This window comes from Scyliorhinus torazame, chromosome 7 (genome assembly GCF_047496885.1).
Source record: "Scyliorhinus torazame isolate Kashiwa2021f chromosome 7, sScyTor2.1, whole genome shotgun sequence".
Lineage (NCBI taxonomy): Eukaryota > Metazoa > Chordata > Chondrichthyes > Carcharhiniformes > Scyliorhinidae > Scyliorhinus > Scyliorhinus torazame.
The window spans coordinates 71,706,805-71,733,710 of NC_092713.1; the positions used below are offsets into that span (position 1 = coordinate 71,706,805).

The following is a 26,906-nucleotide window of genomic DNA, read 5'->3' on the forward strand; positions in this document are numbered from 1 at the left end:
CTTCCCCCTCCACCATTCTCACAATTGTTGCTGCGTCACAGGTCCCCTCCAATCCCTTAGCCAGGTCTTGTTACTGTTTTTTGCCAGGTCTGGTACCCAATAGACATGCTAATCTTGGAGAGAACCTCTCCCTCTACACCTTCTGCACCACTTTCCCGCTACCCACTAATGGGTATAAAGTGCCAAACCCAAAGCCTTCAAGTCAGAGCTGCCCAGTGTGCGACCACTCACTCCATGGCTGCCACCCGATGTCCTATTTGTTTTTCATCAGCGATCCGTTGAGCACTTCATCCAAATCATTGATATAGATCGTAAATAGTTGGAAGCCACAATTGATACTTGCTCTTTTTTGGAATTATCCAGGAGATTGAAGAGTCTATCGTTCGCCATTGCTTTCGCCATGGCAACCCCTCAGCCAGAGGTGATTTGTGAACCAATCAGCACCCTTTTCTCCTGTAGTATAAACTGTTGTGATCATTTCAACTTTGGCATTATCACATTTGTCTGGATAAGTGGGGACAGCGCGGTGGCACAGTGGTTAGCACTGCTGCCTCAATGCCAAGGAACCGGATTTGATTCCAGCCTTGGGTGACTGTGTGTGGAGTATTATGGGCCAGGGTTTAGAGAACACCAAAGTATATCATGGAGTTCACCTGACCCATAACTTTTAACAGATTTTGATAATGGGGAGTACAAGGGCCCAGGTGTAATGCAACAGAAATCTAAAGTATTTTTAAACAAAAAAAATGTTTATTCTATGAACCCAGTTAACATTTTTAAACACACAGTAAACAGTTTATCAACTACCAACACAAATAATCCCCACAGATACAATACTCTTTAGATAAACTTTCATAACTTTCCTAACAACATCCATAAGTCAAAACCCCTTTTTAAACAAAGACAATAGGTTTGCATTCCTTACAGAAACAGGTATTACTTTTAAATTATCAAGTGGTCTGGAGACATTCTTTAGTAGGCAGAGATATAAATCAAATACACCTTCTTGCTTCAATGCAGCTCCCCAACTGAAAACGAAACCAAGACACAAAGCAGCGTCCAGCTCAAAACGAAAGTAAAAGACAGAATCACATTCCAGCTCGACCAACATAATGACATCATTGCAGCTATTTGATAAACACTCATTCTTAAAGGGACCCGCACATGACAGGAGCTTGCATATACTCCGTGTCTGAGTGGGTTTCCTCCCACGGTCCAAAGATGTGCCGTTCAGGTGGATTGGCTGTGCTAAATTGCCCCATAGTGTCCAGGTTAGGTGGAGTTGCGGAGATAGGGTGGGAGAGTAGCCCTGGATAAGATGCTCTTTTGGAGGGTCGAAGCAGACTCAGTGGGCCAAGTGGTCTCCATTTACACTGTAGGGATTCTGATTCAAAGTTCAAGACGAAAATTTTGGCAATTCTTCAGCAATATGCAGGTTCTACACTATTGGGCAACAGCCTTTTTTTTTTAATTAAAAAAAAAAGTCATTCTTCGCTGGTTTCTAAAAATGTCCCAATCTTTTGGCCTACCACTAATCTTCACAGCATTACAGACCTTTTTTCCAATGTGCTACAATCCTTAACTTCTTTAGTTAGCCACGGATGGTGCATCCTTCACATTCCTTCAACAGCACCTCCTAAACCGATGATATCTAGCAATTAAAAGGACTGCAAAAACTATATTATCATTCCTTCATAATCACTGGGTCAAAATCCTGGAGCTCCCAAACTAACAACAGTGCGGCAGTATCTTTATCACATGGGCTGCAATGGTTCACCATACCACCGCCTTTTTTGAGGGCACCTAGGGATGGGCAATAAATGCTGGCCTTGTCAGCAACACCGACATCCTGGGAGTGGAAAAAGTAAAACTACAAGATTTCTTTCTCCTTATTCCAATCACTAAATCCTTCTAGTTGGCATTATGCCTTTACCTCTCAAATGTTTTTCTGTCACAACGAATTAAGAATCCTGCTATTATCAAAAGCTCTATTTTACTGTTTACACCAGATATTGCAAAAATGTTTAGATTATGTTAATAATAAAAATGCAATGCTTTCTAGGACTCGTTCTAATCACTGAAAACCTGAAGCTTGTCAGTTTTAAGCTGGATAAATTGGCGATTTTCTGCAAGTGTCAAATTACATGAACAAGACTGGGTTTTCAACCCGAGAAGAATAATTCCCTTTTGTCTCAAAATTATCTAAACTGTTCAGCAGGTTCCAATTAGCTTTTGCATTATAACTAATCCTCCCAGGTTCTATTTCCATAGATAAACCTAGATCAACTCAAATTGTCCACTGTTAAAAACTCTCGCCTAATAATCAAGACAGATTTCAGTATTACTTTCCCATAATAATTTTGTTGCCTGCATATGTGCCTCAAGAAATACTTAGTGGTTCTGGGTGAATGCATCTACAAAGATAATTCCTCTTTCTGGCTCTACTGGTAGATAGCGGAAACTATAAATTATTTATCTCAAACCAGCAATACTAAATTTGACTTACTAAGAATCACAATTTAACATTAAGTGTCTTGGTCCTCAATTACATGCCTATTTCACAGCCAGTATTCAAGCACTGCTGTTGGACTACACAACTGAACATTACAAATACCAGAAATAATAACAGAAGATGCTGGAAATTCTGCTCATGTAGAAAGAGGAACAAAATTAAACGTTTCAGGATGATGACCTTTCATTATTGCAAATATCAGATTTTACATAATACTTTTAACTATTCCCAGTGTTCTTGATTTTGTGATTGACATTATATTCGTTACTGCTTATTGTTTATTGTTGGTGGGTGTAAATTTGGGAGAAAATGTGAAAAAGGAGAATAAATTTTTTTTTTTTTTTTTTTTAAACTATTCCCAATGTTTTTCTGGCCAGCCTCATAATTCTCCATGAACTTCTGCTTGTCCAAAGCTGTGCTGCTCATATTGTATCCCACAGTTGATTTACGTTGGCTCCCTACCTAGGATCACCCCCGCCCCCCACATACACACTGCCTCAAATAACCTCACGTTGCATCTGTAACTTACTCCAGCCTTACAACTTCCAAAATTCTCCATTGCTCATGCCCTAGCTTCCCATGCATCTTCCCTCCCTTTCATTCCTCAGGCTCTAGCTTCCAATGCACTTTGCTTCCCTTCATCCTCCCGTTGGCAGTCTTGGTTAGGATCTAAATTTTGGAAATCCCTCTGCCTCACCACCTCCCTTGCATCTGGAGACTCTTTTGACCACGTTCATTCATCCTTTCTAATATCACTTTTTTGTTTACAACTTTGGGAAGCATTTGGAGTCTATTTCCGCAATTAAAAAGACTCCATAAATGCACATTTTGGATTGGAACACCAAGTTGATCACTGGGAGTGTAAAACTACTATTGAGGGTGATTGACAAAGTTCTATCTGCAAGCGATGATGGGAATGCAGCCTCAGAACTCGAGATCAGAGATCATCCGCTGCACTTCTGATGGTTCGGACAGGCAGTCTGCCACAAGTATCACCCATGTGAGATTCTCTCTCCTCAGTTGTGCGGGATGATCTTTGCTGACACCTTGTTTGCAGGGCAGGTGTCTACTTTGGAGCTTGTGAAACCATATGTTGCCATTGTGGTAAATTGCTGCCCCACAGCTGGTGTCGGTATTTGCGTCATCTTCACTAGTTTCCCACTCAATCACGATTGATGCAGAGGGCTTTCATGTCTCTATTGACAGCTTCCCCCAATCAGAGAATTGGGCACCCTGCTGATCCCTTGGCACAGGCTACCTCCCTGTATAGCAGATCCTAGCAATGCAGCAATTTTCCATCATGGGCACATGCCCAAGCCAGAAGCCTTCTTTGCTTTATTAGTGCTCGTGTGCTTGGCATTTTTGCCTTAGAAAGGACTGTTTCATTGATAATGTAGTCTTTCCAGGTGATGCCAAAGATGCATTGCAGACACTGGAGATGGAGGTTCTTAATAATTTCTCTTGGAAGGTGCAATTTGTCCAGGCTTATTGTCACACAGTAATGTGCTGAGGATACAGGCCTTAAGTATCTTGGTCTCATAGGTCAGTTTGTTGCTTTTCCATTCCTTACCAATGCTGAGGTCTTCGTCAAAAGGCAAGTTGTCTTCCACTGTAGATTCAAGGTAGCAGAATTTGCTGATTACTTCCAGTGGTTTGTTGTTGAGTCTGATCACAACACCCTGCCCCATAAATTAGTTTCCCTGACATGGTGGTTTTGGAGAATTTCAGGCATGGGACAGGTAACGCATGAGTGTTTGGAGCTGGTCTTCTGTCTGGGTAACTACCGCAGCCTCAGTAGCATACAGAAGTTGTTTGATCATGACATTCCGCACTTTTTGTCTAGTGGATAAGTTGAGGAGTTTCCGGTCTGATCATATGTGGAGGTACCCTCCTTCGTAGGGAAAGCATAAGTCAGGAGGTCAAGGAGAGAGATACAAAACAGCAGACAGATCCCAGTTTCACCCCATTCGTCATCTCAAAACCATCACTGAATGGCGTCGTGCATGTTAGTATGGAAGGACTGTAGAAGGCATTGAAGCTTGGGAAAATGAGCAGATTTTCCCTAGGATCCAGTAGAGGCCCATCCTAAATCACTGTATTAAACAATTTGAGAGATCCACAAAAGCAAAATAAAGTGGTGTTTGCTGCTCTGGCACCTCTTTTGAAGTACAAAGAAAAGTACAGCACAGGAACAGGCCCTTCGGCCCTCCAAGCCTGCGCCGACCATGCTCCCCGTCTAAACTAAAATCTTCTACACTTCCGGGGTCAGTATCCCTCTATTCCCATCCTATTCATGTATTTGTCAAGAGGCCCCTTAAACGTCACTATCGTCCCTGCTTCCACCACCTCCTCTGGCAGCGAGTTCCAGGCACCCACTACCCTCTAATCTCCTCTAAACCTTGTCCCTCGCATCTTAAACCTAGTAAGTGATCCCTCTACCCTTGGGAAAAGTCTGACTATCCACTCTGTCTATGCCCCTCAGAATTTTGTAGACCACTATCAGGTCGCCCCTCAACCTCCTTCGTTCCAGTGAGAACAAACAGAGTTTATTCAACCGCTCCTCATAGCTAATGCCCTCTATACCAGGCAACATCCTGGTAAATCTCTTCTGCACCCTCTCCAAAGCCTCCACATCCTCCTGGTGTGTGGCAACCAGAATTGAACACTGACATTGACAACTGAAATCACATCAGGTATTCGTCTCATTTTCCATAATGGTTGATGATTTCTGATATTCCTATTTGGTAGTTCCAATTTAGTTCAGTCAATTTAATAGATGAAATGGCATCCTAATACAAAGTGATGTTCCAAGTATTCTTAATATTATGGCTATTGTGCGACTGGCTTTTGGCTTTGCTGCAATTTGCCTTAAGAATCAGCATTACTGTACAAGCCAAATCCCACTCAAGGCTTTGTAACAGGGTCAATTCTACAATTGGAATGTCAATATACTAATTGGTATTCTCACTCAGGGGCAAAGACGTAGGGCGAGTTTTTTTTTTAAAGCGCCATTCATAGTACACTCTTCCTTCTTATGGAGCCCTTGGGAGAAGGACTGTGAATAAGTGCCACAGCACTGAGTCTACCAGATATTCACAATGCACCCAATACTCCAGATGATTCCTAACCAATGTTTTATTTGGTGTAGCATAACCTGTTTACATATTCATTTTCAGCCTCATGAAATAAAGACAGCTAAAATGTTTTTGGTGGACTTCAGAAAATCCATCACTAGGAAAGCAAGGGAAACCGAAAGCAAGGGAAACCATCGCTAGAAAATCATTGGAGAACAATGATATGGTGAATCATGTCAAATGTTGCAGATTAGCAAGGACTGATTACCCCACCTCCCCCTCACCACTGGCATTGCCTTGTTTTAAATTGGTTTGCCTTTCCAACATATTCCCTCAACATTTGATTCCACCTCTTATTCATCAGAATGCATAGGCAGGTTTTAATGAGCCACATTAATTGCTTTAATCAGGAGAACTGCACATATCACTACTTTTTCTGACAGACCGGGATGAATCATTTGGTCGATCAGACATATCACAGACAATCGTAGAATTTACAGTGCAAAAGGAGGCCAACTGGCCATCGTGTCTACACCGGTCCCTGAAAGATCACCCTACATAAGACCACACCTCCATCCTAACCCGTGCCAGCAACTCCACCTAATATTTGAACACTACGAGGCAATTTAGCGTGACTAATCCACGTAACATCCTGCACACCTTTGGACTGTGGGAGGAAACCGGAGCACCCGGAGGAAACCCACACAGACAAGGGGAAAACGTGCAGACTCTGCGCAGACAGAGACACAAGCCGGGAATCGAACCCGGGTCCCTGGCGTTGTGAAGTAACAATGCCAACCACTGTGCTACCTTGCCTCCATTATCATAGAATCTACAGTGCAGAAGGAGGCCACTCAGCCCATCGAGTCTGCACCGGCTCCTGGAAAGAGCACCCCACCAAAGGTCAACACCTCCACCCTATCCCCATAACCCAGTAACCCCACCCAACACGAAGGGCAATTTTGGACACTAAGGCCAATTTATCATGGCCAATCCACCTAACCTGCACATCTTTGGACTGTGGGAGGAAACCGGAGCACCCGGAGGAAACCCACGCACACACGGGGAGGATGTGCAGACTCCGCACAGACAGTGACCCAAGCCGGAATCGAACCTGGGACCCTGGAGCTGTGAAGCAATTGTGCTATCCACAATGCTACCGTGCTGCCCGTATTATCATAATATGACTGAGCACCATGATCCCCAACAGCCCTCACCCTTATTTACCAGCTATGTAATCTGATGAGAGAGGCAAGATAAATACAAATCCTAACTCAGTGTTTCCCAACTTTTCTGGGCACTTTTGACCTAGAGTGCATTGAGGAAACCCCAAACACTATTGTGAAATATGTACAACTGTGGAAAACAAATGAATAGGAGTCTTTTCCATCTATAAGCATCCATTTACAATCATTAAAATGTTATTTCATTCAAAAGTACTTAAGCCTGATGACATTCCCCTCCCTCCACGGCACACTCTCTATGACCCTCTCTCCCCAATACCCTCTAAATTGCTCACAAACATCCCCACCACCCGTAGCCCTCTCCTCATGGCCACTTTTCTCCCCACGTGCCCTCGCCCCACCTCTGACCTTAGCTCTCAATCACGCTGACCTCTCCCTTGGACTTTTAATGTTTACTCCAGCTCATCTAATTAGTGACCAGCTGACCAGTGCACCTATCAGTAGCCAATGCAGAGCGAAAACCATCACCACTTGGACCAGCTGGATGGACAGTTTTTTCAAATTTTTAACAATTGCTCCTGCGGGAATCCCTGGAAGCCTTTCTCGGAACCCCAGGCTTCTGGGGAACCCAGGGCGGGATTCTCACAGCCCAGGACCTGGCTGGAGAATCCCCACAAACGGCGCGAATCGCGCCACGCCGCCCCGGGATTCTCAGTTTGGCGGCATTGGCACCGCGCCGGTCGGGGGCGCTCTCCACAGCCCCCCCCCTGCCGATTCTCGGCCCGAGATGGGCCGAGCGGCCATTTTTTTTTTTTTTTTTTTTTATAAACGAGTCCCGCCGGCGCTGTTCACACCTGCTCTCAGCCGGCGGGAAAGGGTCCCGGCCGGGGGGGGGTCCCTCCGATGTGGCCTGGCCCGCAATCGGGCCCCACCAATCGGCAGGCCGGCCTCTCTGGCTGGGGGCCTCCTTTCTTCCGTGCCGGCCCCTGTAGCCCTGCGCCATGTTGCGTCGTGGCCGGCACGTTGAAGGGAGCCACATTGAAGGGAGCATGCACGCGTTGGCACCGGTGCCACTGCGCATGCGCAGATCCCGCAGCGCCAAGTTCACGACAGGATCAGCAGCTGGAGCGGCGTGAACTGCTCCAGTGCCGTGCTGGCCCCCTGTAGGGGCCAGAACTGCTGAACCTGAGGCCGTGTTGACGCCGTCGAGAAATACGACGGCGTTTCCGACGGCGTCAACACTTAGCCTCAGGATCTCAGAATCCCGCCCCCAGTTTGGGAAATTCATGGAAACAAAAATCGGAGAAATTCCCCTCCAGAGCAATAAAGAACAAGTTCAACAAGTCTACAATGACCACGAGACACATTGCACAACACGCCACCTACTTTTATGATATCGGCCATAGCGAGGATGTCACCCAATTGCTCTCATTTCTTTCCTCTGTTCTCATGAAAGGTCATTCATCTAAAACAGGAGCTCTGTCTTTCTCTCTCTACAGATGCAGAATGCCAGAATTTTCTATTATTATTTCAGAATATCATCCAGCCCCAATTGAATACTTGCTGTAAACAAGTTGTGAAAAGAAATACTGCACATCGGTGAACCCATACCCTCCCCTCTTTTACTCCTAGCTGTAAAATTTGGTCTGAACCCATCAGGTGGAGAAAATGGTGGTCAACGCTCACTACTCTTCCTTTTAATAGTTTATAGCAATTGCTTCTGAGCTGACCTCACACGGTTAACCCTTAAATTGCTGCTTTTGAAAAGTTGCTGTTCCTGATCCAGCTGTTCCTTTAGCATAGTTGTCCTGTTTTAGTTAATAATAATAATCTTTATTGTCACATGTGGGCATACATTAACACTGCGACAAAGTTACTGTGAAAAGACCCTAGTCGCCACACTCCTGTTCGGGTATACAGGGAGAATTCAGAATGTCCAGATTACCTAACAGCACGACTTTCAGGACTTGAGAGGAAACCGGAGCACCTGGAGGAAACCCATGCAAATTCCGCACAGTGACCCAAGCCAGGAATCGAACCTGGGACCCTGGAGCTGTGAAGCACCAGTGTTACCATACCACCTATGTTCATCCCAATTCCCTTATTAAACTTATTGAGGGCTCGATATAGTGCAGTGCTGCCACTGCAGCTTTTACTGTTGTCTGCTTTGTCAGCTACTGCTATCCGCTGACACTACTACTCTTGCTGCTAAGCACACATTTCTTCAAACTACACAAAAATAACACACCAATGACAATAATTGTCACAAACCCCTGCCCAAATTGGTCTCTTCTTATGTATTGTAACAATCTCACATCCTGAGATGATTAACAAGATAAAAGCAAATTACTGCAGATGCCAAAATCTGAGACAAAAACAGAAAGTACTGGATAATTTCAGCAAGGCTCACAGCACCTGTGGCAAGAGAAGGGAGCTAATGTTTTGAGTATAGAGGACTCGAGAGAACTGTAAATAGGGCCAGATTTATACTGTTATGGGTGAGGGGGTCATGGAGCAGTAGGGCTGCATGGAGGGCCAATAATAGGTGACAAAGATGTACGCTGCAGGAAAGGATGTCCCGAAGCGTGGTACATTGGCGAGACCATGCAGACGCTGCGGCAATGAATGAACGGACATCGCGCAACAATCACCAGGCAGGAATGTTCCCTTCCAGTCGGGGAACACTTCAGCAGTCAAGGGCATTCAGCCTCTGATCTCCGGGTAAGCGTTCTCCAAGGCGGCCTTCAGGACCCGCGACAACGCAGAATCGCCGAGCAGAAACTTATAGCCAAGTTCCGCACACGAGTGCGGCCTCAACCAGGACCTGGGATTCATGTCACATTACATTCATCCCCCACCATCTGGCCTGCAAAATCCTACCAACTGTCCTGGCTTGATACAATTCACACCTCTTTAACCTGGGGTTACCCCATCTCTGGATCTGTAAAGATTTAATCACCTGCTAATGCTCGCATTCCTAGCATTGTTTGGCATCTTTGAATTTGTCTATATATGTGTTTCTGGATCAGACCTCTTCATTCACCTGAGGAAGGAGCAGCGCTCCGAAAGCTAGTGACATCGAAACAAACCTGTTGGACTTTAACCTGGTGTTGTAAGACTTCGTACTGTGCTCACCCCAGTCCAACGCCGGCATCTCCACATCATGGTATTATCAAGGCTAAGAAGGGTGCTGATAGTGGCACATTTAAAGAGATTAGAATGTGTTAATGGCAGAACAAAGTTAAGCAGTGTGTCAAAGGACAATTAGGAACAGGGAACAGATGGCCCAAGGGGGTGGGGAGCAATGGTGAGGGGAAAACAGATGGAAGAAATGAAAATTAATTGATAGAAATAAAAAGGGCAGAGGCACGGTGGTTAGCACTGCTGCCTCGGACCGGGTTAAATCCCGACCCCGGGTCACTGTCCATGTGAAGTTTGCAGATTCTCCCCATGTCTATGTGGGTCTCACCCCCATAACCAAAAGATTTGCCGGCTAGGTGGAATGGCCACGCTAAACTGCGCCTTAATTGGAAAAAAAAATAATTGGGTACTCTAAATGTATTTATAAATCTTTTAAAAAGGGGGTGAAGGTGAAGGAGAGACTTCACAGTCTGAAGCTGTTGAACACAATGTTAAGTCCAGAAGGCTATAATATGCCTAATCGGAGGATGAGGTGCTGTTCCTCCAGTTTGCGCAAGGCTTCACTGGAACACTGCAGCAGGCCAAGGAAGGACACGTGGTCATGATAGCAGGACAGCGAGTTGAAATGGCGAGTGACAGGATGGACCAAAGGTATTCTGCAAAGCGGTCACCCAGTCTACGTTTAGTTTCTCCAATGTAGAGAAGACCGCATTGGAAGTGGCAAATGCAATAGACCAGATCAAAGGAGGTGCACGTGAAGCACTGCCTCACTTGAGAAGAGTGTTTAGGTCTTTGGTAATATTTTTAAAAATAAATTTAGAGTACCCAATTCATATTTTCCAATTAAGGGGCAATTTAGCGTGGCCAATTCACCTACCCTGCACATCTTTGGGTTGTGGGGTCGAAACCTACGCAAATACGGGGAGAATGTGCAAGCTCCACATGGACAGTGACCCAGAGCCGGGATCAAACCTGGGGCCTCGGTGCCGTGAGGCAGCAGCACTAACCACTATGCCACCGTGCTGCCAAATTTTGTTACATATGAAGATGTTTTTGATGGAGTCACCATATCAGCAATGTTTCACTCCAAGGTTCCCTGGGATTAGCATTTCCAAGGAACGTGAAGCACATATTCAGGCACTATGACTCCAAATCTGTAGGTATTATACAGTTTGTAGACATATAGCAACCATGTGGTCTGATTGTGTTATTAACTGTCTCATAACCAGTGTATTGATGTCTATGTCAGATTTTAAAGGCCCCATGAAATGTTGGGAGAAGCGTTTGGCCAATTTCTGAAAATTGTCCATTACAAACAGCCTTTTTACAGTACCTCTTTGGGCTTTTAAATGTTGGCTTCTTCCAAGTTGAATGCTTTCTTGCTGAATGATACGACCATAAGGGACTGAAGTCCGATTCCTCAGATCATCTGTCACTTTTAAACCCCTTCTCCTATTTCTTGCTGAGCCAAGACCTCGCACAAAGTTTTCACTGTCAGCTTTTTAAAATGTTGTTATTATAGAAGGACTGGCTACAATACCTCCTGATATCTAATCTAGTTACAATGCTTGTGCAAGTTATGAACAATGAAAGTTGGCCTTGCCAGGAACACACCATCTTACGAACAAATGGAAAAAAAATGCATGTCCCTGGTTCTGCCTAAACTATCTAATTCAAAGTCCAGTCCTTTCCTTATTTTAAAGTTTTCAATCAATTCTCCCCAAAATGCACATTTTTCTAGAGTAAAGTCAAAATCTATTGCACTAACAAAGGACTTTTAACCTCAGTATCAACCTCCTGTGGCCATGCCCAAAATATTTCCAGGACCTATATATCACCCATAATGTGAGGAAACTAAAACTGCGCACAGTATTCAAGTTGAGTCCCAAAAGGTCTTCTACAAAGACAATTGTGATTTTTATTTTATACTGTTCTCAATTTTATTTTGAAATTTTGCATACATTTCTGTGTCAATAGGGAAATCCAAAAGGAAAATTGGGGAAACCAGAAAAGGCCTGACTCGTCATAAGTTTGTGAAATGAGAAGATGCATTTCATACAGTATTACAGACCTTGCCCGCCGCAACATCGCCATGGACAGGATGTGGACCATGTAAAGGTCCATCGACCTCGGGCAGGAATTTCTGGTCACTGACTGGGCAAGTGCGGCCAGAGAATCCCACCCTTGAGTACAACTTTGAAAGAGCAGTGTATGTTAACAAAAATGTCAGAAACTACATATTTGATAATCTGGTTTAATATTTAACTACGCACTGATGTTTAAAACTTTATACAGAAAAAGTTTAAGGATTTAAATCTGATATTTGGCTTGTCATTACAACATACAAGGCAGCACGGTAGCCTTGTGGATAGCACATTTGCTTCACAGCTCCAGGGTCCCAGGTTCGATTCCGGCTTGGGTCACTGTCTGTGCGGAGTCTGCACGTCCTCCCCGTGTGTGCGATGGTTTCCTCCGGGTGCTCCGGTTTCCTCCCACAGTCCAAAGATGTGCAGGTTAGGTGGATTGGCCATGATAAATTGCCCTTAGTGTCCAAAATTGCCCTTAGTGTTGGGTGGGGTTACTGGGTTATGGGGATAGGGTGGAGGTGTTGACTTTGGGTAGGGTGCTCTTTCCAAGAGCCGGTGCAGACTCGATGGGCCGAATGGCCTCCTTCTGCACTGTAAATTCTATGATACCTCAAAATGTAACATTGTAAAGAATTCAAAAGATGTAATACCAAAGAATTGATTGCACCAGGCTTTACGGATAATCATGAATCTGTATAAATCAGAATGATCAGCACCAAAAAAGGTAAACTTAACTGCAACAGACAATACTGCAACTTTTGATATACAGAAAACAAATTTATCAGGTTGCTTTAAACTCCTGAAATTCCCTACCTCAAAACATAAAACCGACCATCAGAATTCCTCATAATGGAAACACAGAAAAGTGGCACCCTGAAGATTACAAATTTCTCTACAGAATTCTGATGAAAATTTTTTTTTTTTTTAAAGCCAAAGACGTGCAGGTTATGTGAATTGGCCATGATAAATTTCCTCTGAATGACAGGTTAGGTGGAGTTACTGGGTTATGGGGACAGGGTGGAGGTGTGGGCTTAAGTAGGGTGCTCTTTCCAAGGGCCAGTTTGACTCCGAATGGCCTCCTTCTGCACTGTCGGGATTCTATGATTCTTAGGGGATTCTCATGGGTGGGCGGGCTATGTAGCATGTGGAAGTCATTGCCTAGTATCCCAATCAGACCGTGATGCCTGGACACCATGCCTGAACACTGCGGCAGGCATCACCACACATGCAGCAGCCAACATCCGAACACCCAGGGGATGGACACAGTTCTGGGGACATGCCCACGGCCGGAGGGTGGGTGAGTGCCACTGGGATGGGACCAGCGCCCGGTCCAGGTGAAGTTATGAGCGGGTGTCTGGAGTACAGAGTCTGTGGTCCAGTAAGGGGGGCCCGCAGCGGCAGGGAATGCATGGGCAGGGCATCCCGGGGAGTGATGGGGAATGGAGGGTCCCGGGGTAGGAGCCACCACTGTCGGTCCGTCTAAGTCACTCTCCCAACGCCTTAGATATTGAATGCTATGGTAGGGATTTTGGACCCAGAACTTGCCAGAGTGGTGCTGTAGCTAGGCCAGGCAGCGGCAGCAGTAGCAGTAGCATCTAAAGCTACTCAATGCAGTGGACCATGTGCTGGACCCTGCTCCACACCCCGAGGACCCGTCCACCCATCAGGCCAAGGAGGAACGCAGAGAGGGAATCCTGCGATGGCCCAGGGCGCACAGGCATCGCTGATCCTTCGAGCAGGTGATGGACAGCGCGTGACGCAAGAGGCTCTACCTCAACAAGGGTGCAGCAGATGTGCCATGTCCGCGCGGACTTGGCACCACATGGAGGAGGAGGACACCCGCTCCCGGTGGCCATCAAGGTCACTGCAGCTCTGAACCTTTATGCCCCAGGATGATTCCAGGGCTTGAGTGGGGACCTGTTGGTATCTCACAGACTACAGCCCACATGTGCATCCGACAGGTCATGGATGCCCTGTTTGACTGGGCGGATAACTACACTATCTTTGACATGGACCCAAGCCCAGCTACATGCCTGGGCAGCAGGTTTCTCTACCATCGCCGTGATGCCCCAGGTCCAGGGGGTAATAGATAGCACGCATGTTGTCCTGCACTCACCGGGTCATTTCAGTGTGCCCTACGTTAACAAAAAGCGGTTCCACTCCCTCGACTTGCACATATGTGCACGCTTCCCAGGGAGCGTTCAAGACAGCTACATCCTGGAGCAGTCGGTCATCTCCGGCCTCATCGAGGACTACCCCAGAATGGGCGGCTGGCTCTTGGGGAATAAGGGGTACCCGTTGAAGACCTGGCTAATGACGCCAGTATGGAGGCCGGAGACTGAAGCGAGGCCCGGTACAGCAAGGCCCATGTGGTCACTCAGGATGTGAGTGAGCGGTGCATCTGGTTGCCACTTTAAAATGGCACCCCAATCTCATCCTCCACTTGAGGATTTCTCAGTGCAGGAAACAGGACTAAGTGTGGACTTGGCCGTGCATTCCCTGTGGAGGTCCCTGATCTACCAGATAGCGTGGTGTTTCCCCAGCTAAACACGTTCGCTGCGCGACTCGAATCTGGTCTCCTTCGGGTAGATTGCACCCTAAATCGTGTTCTCATGCTTTTGCTCTCAGAAAGCACTAACCTATCTACTTTTAACACATTCTGCCATTTTGCTTTTAGACAGTGCTGACCTTTATTCTGCTATGAACACCTACTCTGACCAATACTCGACTTTAATACTATTATAATCCCACAAGGCTGACCAGATTAATCTCCCCGTGTGCCTCATGGAGTACGAGCTCCCCTTCCGAGGGGCAGGGGCCCATCAGCGGGCTAGTTAACTCAGTTCCTTAAAAGCCGGCCCAGGTATGGAATTGTGCTGCAGAGTAGTCCCAACTGGGGCTGGGTGTAAATACTTTATTTTTGGTAATAAAGCAATCTTTTGACCTCCTTTCCAGACTCCTCCTTGACTCCAAAAAAATGCAAACATTAGCACTCTCTTTTTGGCTCTTGTTCCATGACAGCTTGATCATTTAATTTCCCCCACCACCCTCTCACCTATCCATTAACTTCTCTTTTGCCCATCTTCCCCCTCAACTCTTTTTCAACAATGTAAAGCCCATCACTCTTAGTTCCGAAGAGTCGTATTGGACTCCAAAGGTTAACTTGATTTTTCCCCTCCACAGATGCTGCCAGACCTGTTGATGTTTCCAGCACTTTGTTTTTATTCAGACCTCCAGCATCTGCAGTATTTTGCTTTTATTATATGTTTGTTTAATAGAGCCATAATACAAGAGATAAGAGTTTTAAAACAGCAGGCATCAACTTAGTTGGAGAAATCATAAGTGAGAAATAGCAGGAATAGCCCAGAGCATGCTACGTTGTCATGGAGATAGTGGAGCTCAGGAACACTCACTTGTTTCAATTTATCTGGGTATTTTCTGGGAGAGAATTTTAGTTGCAGTTTTAACCTCATTTGGTTTGCTTCTCATTGACAGAAGTTGGTCAAATGAGTTAGATAGACCTGCATTGTAAGCAAAGTAAAACGTTGAATCCTGGTGAGGCTTAATCTCAATTGGCATCTAGTCAGGAAGTGAAGCTTGAAGATTGTCTAGTTTGAAGCTTGTGAGAGTACGTACAGTAGATCTTACAGTGTCTTATTGCAAAACAAGGTAACCAGCCTATTAGCTTGGAAGTATTTGAAAAATAACCAAAACAAATAGCTAGAGCAGAGGGAAATTCTCCAGAGATCTTTGACATACTTGTGTGGTCACTAAATAAGTAAAACAAATTGAAGATAATTCTTGGTGGTGGATGGGGGGGGCGACCAAAGAATAGGAAGTAAATCCGAGTGCAAACATATATGGTTATAAACCATATTGGTAAGTTAATGGAGCTTGAATTATTATGTAAAAAAAGTTGTTTAGTTAAATAAATAAAAGTGAAATCTTGTGGTGCAATTCTATTGGTTAAAACTAAATATTCATATTTCCCTTTAAATGTTAACATTCCCTGACTGGATTGTAACAGAAAAAAAAAATAACGGCAAGCCTAGTCCAAACCACTGCAGTCCTCATGCTAACAACAGCTACAATGGCATTAAGTAGGTAGTTCCAGTACTTGGACCCAGCAGTGATATCAAACCAGAAGGAAAAATGTCCACATCAAGATGATGCGACATGGAGGCAATGTTGTTTCCTATATTTCTGCTCTTGTCCATCTTGGTGATAGAGGTTGCAAGGCTGGAGATGGTGTTTAAGACAGACTGGCAAGCTGCTAAAGCACACTCTGTAGGTCGTACATCCTGCAGCTACAGTGCACCAATGATGAAGTGGCGAGTATTATGTCCAAGGCTGTTGGGCTTTCATTGCATTGTTGAGGCTGCATCAATAGTGTATACCATCAAACAAGTGACTTGAATAAAGTATTAAGCCATTTGTCACAAGCACCAATTATCTGCCCTGCTCTTGTAACCATGGTGTTGATAATGCAACTGCAGTAAAGAAAATGGTAATGGCATTGAGATGTGGATGGAAGCTCAATTATATTGCACTATAATATAGTCATACATCCAACCATCACAGTTTCCATACCCAGGGGACTTTCGGACAGATGATCAAAAGCTCAGTTATGGATAGGTTTAAGCAGTATTTTAAAAGCAACACATATCTGGAGCTCTAGTGAGGCCATTCCAGAGATTGGGTTTGGATAGAAAATGGCAGAGCTGCCAATGATGAGAATAAAAGGAATCAAGAGACCAAAATTAGAGGAACACAAGTTCTTGGAGGGTTGGAAAAGATTATCTAAATATGGAGGGAGGAATGAGGCGACAGAGGGATTTGAAAATGCGAGAATGTAAAATGTTGGTGTTGTTGAACTTGGAATTAATGTAGGTTAGCAAGCATAGAGGTAATGCATGAATTGGACTTGTGCAAGTTAAGGTTCAGGCTGCAGTTTTGGATGGGATAAAGCTTGTGGAGGGTGGATGATGGGAGACCAGCAGGAGATCAACTGGTACAGAATCAAATCAAATACAGGCTTATAATTAAAGTTTCAACTGGTGGAATAGCAATTATATTTTGTTAGTTTCACTCTGTAGTAATCCAGGAGACAAAGTAAAAGGTTAAACTAAATTATTTTAATTCAAAAGTAAAGCCGCACCCACAGCATGGAACAGTGTCCCAGACCAATCACTTCCAGTAAGTGGAAGATGTGCAGGAGGAAGCTCTTGCTATTTCTGTTCAAAAACCCACTTGCTTAAGGGAATAAGGTGCCCACATCAGGTATATTCCCAGGAAGACCGGGGAAGAAGCCTGATAGTGTTAATTCATTGACTGAATCAGAGGTTTTTGGGGCTCGTCGGTGGAGAAATCAGAGGCTTCTTGGGGCTCGTCAGTGGAAAATGATGGAGGCAGCTTCTGTGACTCCGGCCACTCCATTAATGGCCTTAATGCCTACCAGCATCTTGGAGGCAGGATTTGAGAAACAATGGCGGGCAAGTTGATGGAAGAGGCCCTGGCTCCCATTCGGTTGGCATTGCAGAAGACCAACGAGGTGACTTCCGGTGACGGCGGGCGGGAGGCGGCCGCACAATGGAGAGCCCCCGCTCGGGAACGGCAATTTCGGGGCTTTAAGCCCGGTCCCAGGGTCCGCGGAGGCGGCAGAAGAAGGGAGAAGGCACGGAGGAGGCACTGAGAAGACACAGGAGGGAAAAAAACCCCAAAGAAAAATGTCGAGGGTGAGCAGAAAAACGGCCGAAAAAAAACCAGCTGGAGGTCCGTCGGGGAGTGGAAAGGTCACCGCAGGGTCACCAGGAAAAATGGAGGCTGGAGCACCAGGGAAGGCCGCACTGCTTATGGCTGAAGAAATAACCAAGGTGATGGCTGCGGAATTTGAAAAGCAGTTGGCGCAGATTGCGAAATGCATGGAGACGGTGAGGAAGGAGATGAGGGAGGCTTTGAGTGTGCTGGTGGAGGAGGCGGTTTCCCCGGTGAGGACGGAGGTGGCGAGCGCAGTGGCGGAGGTGCGAGAGCAAGGGGAGGCGCTGAAGGAAGTGGAGGAGACGTTATTGCAGCACGGTGATCAACTTGCCTCGATGGGAAAAGAGATGCGGAAGGTGATGGATGCTAACAAGGATATGCGAGGAAAAATGGAAGACCTGGAAAATAGATCCAGGCGACAGAACTTGAGGATTGTGGGGCTGCCCGAAGGAGTTGAAGGACCGAAGCCGACTGAGTATTTTGCCGCGATGCTGGCAAAACTACTGGGGGAGGGGGAGGACCCCTCCCGATATGAACTGGATCGGGCTCATCAGTCATGGAGGCCTATACCAAAGGCGAGTGAGCCGCCAAGGGCAGTGACTCTGTGCTTCCGTAGGTACAGGGTGAAGGAGAAGGTCCTGAGCTGGGCCAAGCAGAAGCGGGTGGTGCAGTGGGCTGGAGCTGGTATACGTGTATACCAGGACTTTACGGTGGAGCTGGCAAGGAGGCGGGCTGCCTTCAACCGGGTGAAGAGGGCACTGTACATTAGCAAGGTGCGGTGCGGCATTGTATATCCAGCGAAGCTGAGGGTGACTTACAAGCTCAGGGACTTTTAGTTTGGAACGGCGGAAGCAGCGGAGGAGTTTGCGAAAGCAGAAGGACTGTGGCAGAACTGACAAACTGAGGAATGGCCATGTGCCGATGTAACCTCATGACTGTATTTTCTTCTTTTTTGTATCACTGCGCGCGGGTGTAGAGATTAAAGGAGCCAAGGTGGTATATATTTGGACGAGGGAAGGGACGGGACCTTCACTCGAAATGAGAGTTCTTTGGGGTGTAGGTGGATAGGCGGGGTTTGTGTGCTAAAAGGGGATCTTTGGGCTTTCCTGGGGCCGGGCAAGTGGGAAAGGGACCCGGGCGGGGGCCTCCATGCTGGCCGGTGTGTGCCGGCCAGTGAACGGGAGTAAGGTGGGGGAGGGGCTGCGGCCATCGGAGCCTGGCAGAACAGGGTCCGAGTGGTCTAGCCGGGGTGGAAAGTTGGGGAGAAGGAACCGAGGGTAGGGGGAGGTGTTTTACAAGAGGCAGTGGACGGGAGGAGCTGGAGACCTGGGGTGGGGGGGTGGGAGCTGTGTAAGATTAAGGGTGACTACGGGTAATCCCGGATTTATTTTTGTCATTTGTTTATGTAAACATGCGGGTTGAGGTTTGGGGGTTGGTGGGTAGATGGGATCGTTGTTGTTATTATGGGGACTGACATATCTTGCTGATTATTGTTTATCGTTGATGGATGTAAATGTGGGAGAAAATGTGAAAATGGAGGAGAATTTTTTTAAAAATTTTTTTTATTTTTTTTAAAAAGACCAACGAGGCGGTAAAAACGCATGGCGCTACAATGCAAGGCATGGAAGCGGCCCTTTCGAGGCACAGCAACCAGATTGCCTCTATGGAAGCAGGATGTCACTGATGGCTGAGGCGAATAAAGCACTGAAGGCAAAAGTGAACGATTTGGAGAATCGTCCCAGGAGACAAAATATCTGTGTTGTCATGTTGCCAGAGGAGATGGAAGGCCAAACTCCCAGAGAGTAATTTGCAAAGATTTTTGGGATGATAGTGGGGGAGGATCAGGAGCTGGATCGTGCCTAGCAGACACTCCGACAGAACCCATCCACCGCAAGCCGCTGTTGTAAAATTTCACAACCAAGAAAAAAGAGCAGGTCCTGAGATGGGCAAAAGAGCATTGTGATTACAAATGGGAAGGCCACACTGTCAGGTTTTACTAGGATGTGGGAGTGGAGCTGGCAAAGAAGTGGGCGGCGTTCAAGAAGGCCACAATCGCCCTGTATAAATATAGAGGTCGATTTGGGGTGGTGTACCCAGCACTGTTGAGTTTTGACGTTTGAGAGTATTTTTTTGATGTGCTGGAGGAGGTGGATCATCCGCATAGGCTGGGTGTGGGCTGATTGTGATTTTTTGGGGGGGGGGGGATGTTGGGGATAGGCCTGTGGATATGGGAAGTTGTTGGGGTCCCTTGTTCTTGTGTGGGTTGAATGTTTTGTAAGTTGAATTTGGGTGTGGGTTTAATTCTATGGGTTTTCTTTGTTCTATTTGCTATAACTGTTGTGAAAATATATTGCTCCCTGTTGGAGTGCTATGTTGTACGGGGTTTTTATATTTTGCGTCCTTTTTCTTCACTATGGGCGGGAATCACCCTGCTAGCTGAAGTGTTAGCGCACAGAAGAGGTGCGGTGGGGGTGACTGCAGTTCATTACATTAGTTTTACTTTAGAAAGCTTAGTGTTTTTGTTCTGTTTGGGATTAGATTTGTTAGGTTTCAGTTCACCTTACTGTTTTCTGCATGTACATTTGGGCGTGGTGTTGTTCGAGGGTGGGGGGGGGGGGCCGGGGGCTGACGGTGACTGCAAATTTTTCTTTGTTTAGTCTTGTTGGTGGGTTTGGTGGCCATCTTGGGTGGGCCTGCTTGCTGTACTTTCTATGTAACTGTTGGAGAATTCCTCCTTGGGGGAAATGGCTGACTCCGGATCGAGGGCTGTGGGACTCCCCTATTTGTTTGGTCACCAGGAATGTCAGGGGGTTCAATGGTCCAATGAAGAGGTCAAGGGTATTTCTCACCTTTTGAATTCTTATGTGATGGTTCTACAGGAGACTCATTTGCAGATCAGAGACCATACAAGGTTGCGGAAGGGGTGAGTGGGACAAGTTTTTCTTTCAGGCTTTGTTTGTAGAGCTCAGGGGGTGGCAATCTTAATTAATATACTCCCACAAGTCCCGGTAGACGTGCTTGTTACATGAATTGGACATTTTTAATTCTCCCTCTGTGTACCCAAACAGGCACCGGAGTATGACGACGCGAGGATTTGCACAGTAACTTCATTGCAGTAATGAAAGCCTACTTGTGACAAAATTATTATGACATGGGTTCAATTTTCTGCCCTTAAGATCTTGGTGGACCACAGTGGTAGACATGTTATTGTTCGTGGGTCTTTGGCGGGAATCTCTGTGGTCCTGGTTAATGGGGCAGCACGGTAGCATTGTGGATAGCACAATTGCTTCACAGCTCCAGGGTCCCAAGTTCGATTCCGGCTTGGGTCACTGTCTGTGCAGAGTCTGCACATCCTCCCAGTGTGTGCGTGGGTTTCCTCTGGGTGCTCCGGTTTCCTCCCACAGTCCAAAGATGTGCAGGTTAGGTGGATTGGCCATGATAAATTGCCCTTAGTGTTGGGTGGGGTTACTGGGTTATGGGGATCGGGTGGAGGTGTTGACCTTGGGTAGGGCGCTCTTTCCAAGAGTCAGTGCAGTCTCGATGGGCCGAATAGCCTCCTTCTGCACTGTAAATTCTATGTTAATCTATGATACGCTCCGAACTGGGACGATACAGGTTCTATTAACAAGCTGCCGGCCTTCATCCCGGATTTGGATCAGTTAATCTTTTGGGGGGGGGGAGGGGGGTGCGGCGGCACATTTTGTGGATTTAGTACTACAGTCAGGACCCTCCCAATGTCTGCCATGGAGATTGGATACGGCGTTATATCCACCACCATTGGGAAATTTTATTTCAATTTAGAATACGCAAATTCATCTTTTTCCAATTAAGGGACAATTTAGCATGGCCAATCCACCTATCCTGCACATCTTTGGGTTGTGGGGGTGAAACACACCAAACACGGGGTGAATGCGCAAATTCCACATGGAAAAAGACCCAGGGCCGGGATCGAGCCTGGGACCTCAGCGCCGTGAGGCAGCAATGCTAACCACTGCACCACCATGCTGCGCCACACTGGGAAATATATTAAATTTAATTAAAACAGGAGTTTCTCTCCTACGTTGTGGGAAGCCCTTAAGGTGGTTATTGCCAGGGGGGGCCACATGGAAAGGACTGGTTGGCCAGAGGCTGGTGGACGATCAGTACTCAATTGCCCCAACCCCAGAGTTGCTGGCAAACAGGAAAAAGTTGCAAACCCAATTTGAATTTCTATCAACTGGTAAAGCAGTGGGCCAGCTGCAACATTCGAGGGGGGTATTTTATGAACACGGAGAAGGCCAGTCACCTTTTAGCTCATCAGCTGAGGTGGTAGGTAGCTTCCCGGGAGATTGTGCAGATAAAGGACTCGAGTGGCAGTCTGGTTTCTGTCCCGTCTAAGCTCAGCGCAGCTCTTGAAACATTTTAAATTGGGATCTTTACAGATCGGAGCACCAGGTGGAGAGTTCAGCAAGGACGTATTTTTTGGATGTGATATCCATTGCAATGGTGGAGGGGGAAGAGTTGGAAATTCCTTTGAGCTCAGAAATTAGGAAATGCATTGGGTTGATGTGGTCGGGTAAAGCCTCTCCTCATGGCTTCCACATTGAGTTTTAAATGTTTGCAGAACAATTGATCCCTCTAATTTTAGATCTGTTTAAATGATTCCTTATCATGGGGTTCATTACCCAATACACTTGAGCAGGCCTCTCAGACCTCTATTTCACTGATCCTGAAGGAAGACAAGGACCCTACGGAACGTGGGTTGTATCAACTCATTTCACTTTTGAATGCGGATGCTGTTACATGGAAAAAGTGCTGGCACTACTGTTGGAGCCCTGCCTCCCAGGGGTGAACTCGGAAGACCAGGCAGGCTTCAAGGATCGGCAATTGTCAGCCAATATATGTAGGCTGTTAAATGTCATCCTCTCCCCCTCTCAAGTGCCCGAACCGGAGGTGATTATTTCCCCGGTCGCAGAGAAGGCGTTATGGTGGAGTGGGAATTGGGAGGTTTGGATTTGAGCAAAAGTTTATATCCCAAGTTTGTTTACTTTATCTAGAGCCCCCACTGCTAGTGTTTGTACAAATGGGGTGAACTCTGGCTAATTCTGCTGAATAGGGGCACGAGGCAGGGTGGTCGGTTGTCTCCGCTCCTTTTTGCTGTAGCAATAGAACGGCCAGCCATAGCACTGAGGTCTTTGAGTGAATAGAGGGTGGAGCATAGGATGTCCTAGATTATCTGCTTTTTTATATTAGGGACCCAGTATCCACTTTGAATGATATAATGAAGCTACTTTGGAGTTTAGGCTCCTTCTCTGGGTCTAAATTGGTTAGGAGTGAATGATTTCCGGTTAACCTTCACCCCCCCCCCAACCCCAAACAGGAGGGGAGCCCATCTGCAGAGATTACCTTTTCACCTCGCCAAATCCAGCTTTTGTTATCTGGGTACCCGGTGGCCCATGATTGGGCCTCGCTTCATAAAATTATATTAGTCGGGTTAATGGGGTTAAATCTAACTTACAGATGTGGGATAACCTCTCCCCGTCATTGGCGGGCAGGTTCCAGACTATGATGATGAATGTCCTCCTGAGATTTTTATTATCCCCCCCGTGTCTCCCACTTTTCTCCCCAAGTCCTTCTTATCACAATGAACAAATCAGTGCCCACTTTTATTTGGGCAAGTAAGACTCCAAGGAGGGCAGCACGGTGGCGCAGTGAGTTAGCCCTGCTGCCTCACGGCGTTGAGGTCCCAGGTTCGATCCCGGCTCTGGGTCACTGTCTGTGTGGAGTTTGCACATTCTCCCCCATGTGTGTGTAGGTTTTGCCCCCACAACCCAAAGATGTGCAGACTAGGTGGATTGGCCACGCTAAATTGCCCTTTAATTGGAAAAAATTGTGTAGTTCAAATTTATTTTTAAAAAGACTCCAAGGATCCGTCGGGCATTCCTACAGAGATAGTCAGGTGGTTTAGCTTCACCCAATTTATTATTGGGTTAGCTAATATTGAGTAAGTACTTGTGGGGGGGGGGGGGGGGGGGGGGGTGGCTTCGTGATTCGGGTTCCACCATATGAGGGCGAGTTCTTGTAAGGGTTACAGCCTCAGTGCTTTAGCAGCTGCATCATTGCAAGATTTTCTTCAAACCCGGTGGGTGTCGACCCAGAGGTTTTGGAGACTTGTTCATGGATATAAGGTTTGCCAGCTTTTAAGGTGCTGTCAGAAAATTTTTATTCAAATAAATTTAGAGTATCCAATTATTTTTTTCCAATTAAAGGGCAATTTAGCGTGACCAATCCACCAACACTGCACATCTTTGGGTTGTGGGGGTGAGACCCAAGCAGACACGAGGGGAGAATGTGCAAACCCCACAGTGACCCGGGGCCGGGATAGAACCCTGGTCCTCGACACCATGAGGCAGCAGTGCTAACCACTGCACCACCAGAAAACCCTCAGCTCCCTGCTTCCAATCGGTTTACATATTTTCAGATTTGAGAGTTTTTGCATGGAGCTATTTCCTCTTTTTCCCTTGGCACCACCTTCCTCCCTGTTGAACAGAATCTTGTCTTTGGCCATGTTAAACGGCGGGGGTGCATCTTGGGTATTTACAGCCAGATCCTGTCAGTGGAGTCCACGCTGTTGGTGGAGGTAAAAGTAAAACTGGTGGATGAATTGGATCCTATTCTGGATGGTGAGGTGCGGAGTGAGGCTCTACTCCACAGCCTCTTGCACTCGGCTTAGTTTGATCCAGTTGAATGAGGTGCACAGGGCTCATTTAACGAAGATGGGTGTTTTTTCCTTTGGGGTGGAGGACAGGTGTGGGTGTTGCTCTCAGGGGCTGGCTCACCACACACATGTTCTGGTCTTGTCCAAAGTTGCCATGGTGTGAAAGAAAGAAATCCAGATCCTCACCAGAGTTTCTTAATGTTGATCTGGGGCCATGTCTATTGGTGGCCATTTTCGGTATATCAGACTCACCAGTGCTAGTGGACGGGGGGTGAAGGCGGATGTCCTCGCCTTTACCTCATTAATAGCCCGGAGACAGGTTCTGCTTGGGTGAAGATCTTCCGCTCTGCCCTGTGCCTCAGCTTGGTTGGGTGACCTCATGTGACCGCATTTGGAGACGGTCAAGTACACCATTCGGGGGTCGGTAGAAGGTTTCTACCTAAGATGGGAGCCATTCATTTCCTTTTTTTTAAAGAGTTAGTCACCGTCAGTTGTCATGCAGTTTGGGTTAATGTTGGGGAGTGTGGATTCTTGATTGTTTGTGGGGTTTTTGCATTGTAACTTGTATTAACTATTTCATATTATTGTATTTAAATTTAAGAGTCCCAGCCCGAGACTAACAGAACTAAATAGTCCAGGTCTGGGATAGCATTTAAAGGGCTTGATAACAAGTCCCAGTTGGACGGGCCTCCGAGCCCCACAGGGAGATCAATAAAGTGTCACTTGTGGTCCTCCTGAGGGTTATCACACATTCGTATCATAAAGTTTTGGATTTGAACCAGCAAATGGAAAAATAAGGCTTTAATAAGTGACAGCAATTAAATTCTTCAGGGGCGAGACGAGATTGGACAAAAAGTCTGAAAATTAGTGACTGCAGCCAAAACAGTCCAAAGATCTTTTGTGATAATGAATCATGCCCACATTATAGCACAACGACCACAAGACGTAGGAACAGAATTAGGCAGTTTGGCCCATCAAGACTGCTTTGCTTCTATGTTTCTCATCCCCATTCTCCTGCCTTCTCCCCATAACCCCTGATCCCCTTATTAATCAAAAACCTATCTATGTCTGCCACATTGTCGACTGTAGGGAAGCGGAGTTCAGTTAATCGGAGAGCTGCCATTACAGGTGATGGTTGGCTTGGCAGCTACTCGGCTTCTGTTGTTACATTTTCAAGGCTCTAATTTCACTGTTTCGAACCATTTTTTATTCCACACGATTGCATTAGACACCGCTACTATTCTAACTTTTGATGCATCTCTCTTGGAAGACCAGGCTTTTGGCATCATTCTGGCAGACTGGTCTCTTTATGTCTTTTCCTTTTGTTCTGACTCGCCAAATGAGATGTCATATTTTGCTTTAAGAATATTTATATGTGTGTATATCGAGGTGTTTTTTGAGGTTGCCGAATATTAGTTCTCATTTCATAGCATTCACTGTGCCATCTAGATAATGTACCTTGAAATTTGTAAATCAATCATTTTTGAAATCATTAGATAGATGCATATTATTCTTACATGCTGACAATTAAACTGCACCCAAAAGAGCAGTGTCTCACGTCTTCACATGGAAAGAGAAATTGAAGTGATAATTTATGTTCACCTTGAACAAGAGCATAAAAGCTGAGAAATGGAAAATTAGCCTGCCATTTCCAGCCAATAAATGGGGCATAGGGTAGTAATTTTAAATAAGGCTAATATGGCATAATTTCTTGACCCCTTAAGTTCCAGTAATGTGCTTATATTACAAAAATATTTAGTGATTTCTGAGAAGAGCAATGTTCAGTTCTGCAGCGCCCACAAGTTAAAAAAAAACCTCTTATTTTGTTTAACCTTTCAGGTGTGGATTTTGCAATATTAATTGAGCATTTTCCCCTCAAATAATCCGATTCGGGCGGGCAACTTGCAAATGAGGTTATCGCTAAAATAGACGTCGGTGGAAGACAATACACAATGCTTTCACAAACAAATTTTTATCAAAATTTCCCTTTGTTTTCGGAGATGTCTCGATCCGGTTGCTATTCGTTCGTAAACAAAGGAAAAAACGGTTCGGCAAACATTTTAGGATAAATACTGGATCCGTGGAATAACTGACTAAGACGCTTATCTCTACCTCGTATTAAGATGCGTAATGCGGGCCACGAACTCTTGGAAATGATCAAGCACCAACATTCCTGTCTGATTGTGAATTTACCCCCAAGCTCTGTATGGTGTACGCGGAGGAGAATCCTACCACCGCCTGACAAGCCAGCCGCCACCCGAACGGGCGCCCCCGTTACCACGGCGCCGACTAATCCAAGCTGGCAGCACCCCGCCGACCCTTCAACCGCAAGGCCCGCCCTTCTGCCACCTGCTGATTGGTCGCCGCCGTTCAATTGACGGGCCAGCCTTCCGAAGGCTCGAAGCTGATTGGTCCATTTCGCTGTCACACACATGATCAAGCCCAGCCCACGAG

General features: G+C 46.2%; 1 protein-coding gene across 3 annotated transcripts in view; it reads right to left on the minus strand.

Annotated features, from left to right (window-relative positions):
- osbpl9 (oxysterol binding protein-like 9) overlaps positions 1-26,906 on the minus strand; it is a 353,537-nt gene that overhangs the window by 325,683 nt on the left and 948 nt on the right. The window contains exon 1 of one of the 3 annotated variants that reach the window (XM_072510897.1): positions 26,565-26,694. The exons of the other annotated variants lie outside the window; for them this stretch is intronic. The gene's annotated coding sequence lies outside the window, so the exon portion shown is untranslated. Of the gene's footprint in view, positions 1-26,564; positions 26,695-26,906 lie in introns of those variants that run through there. 3 annotated transcript variants of the gene reach the window in all.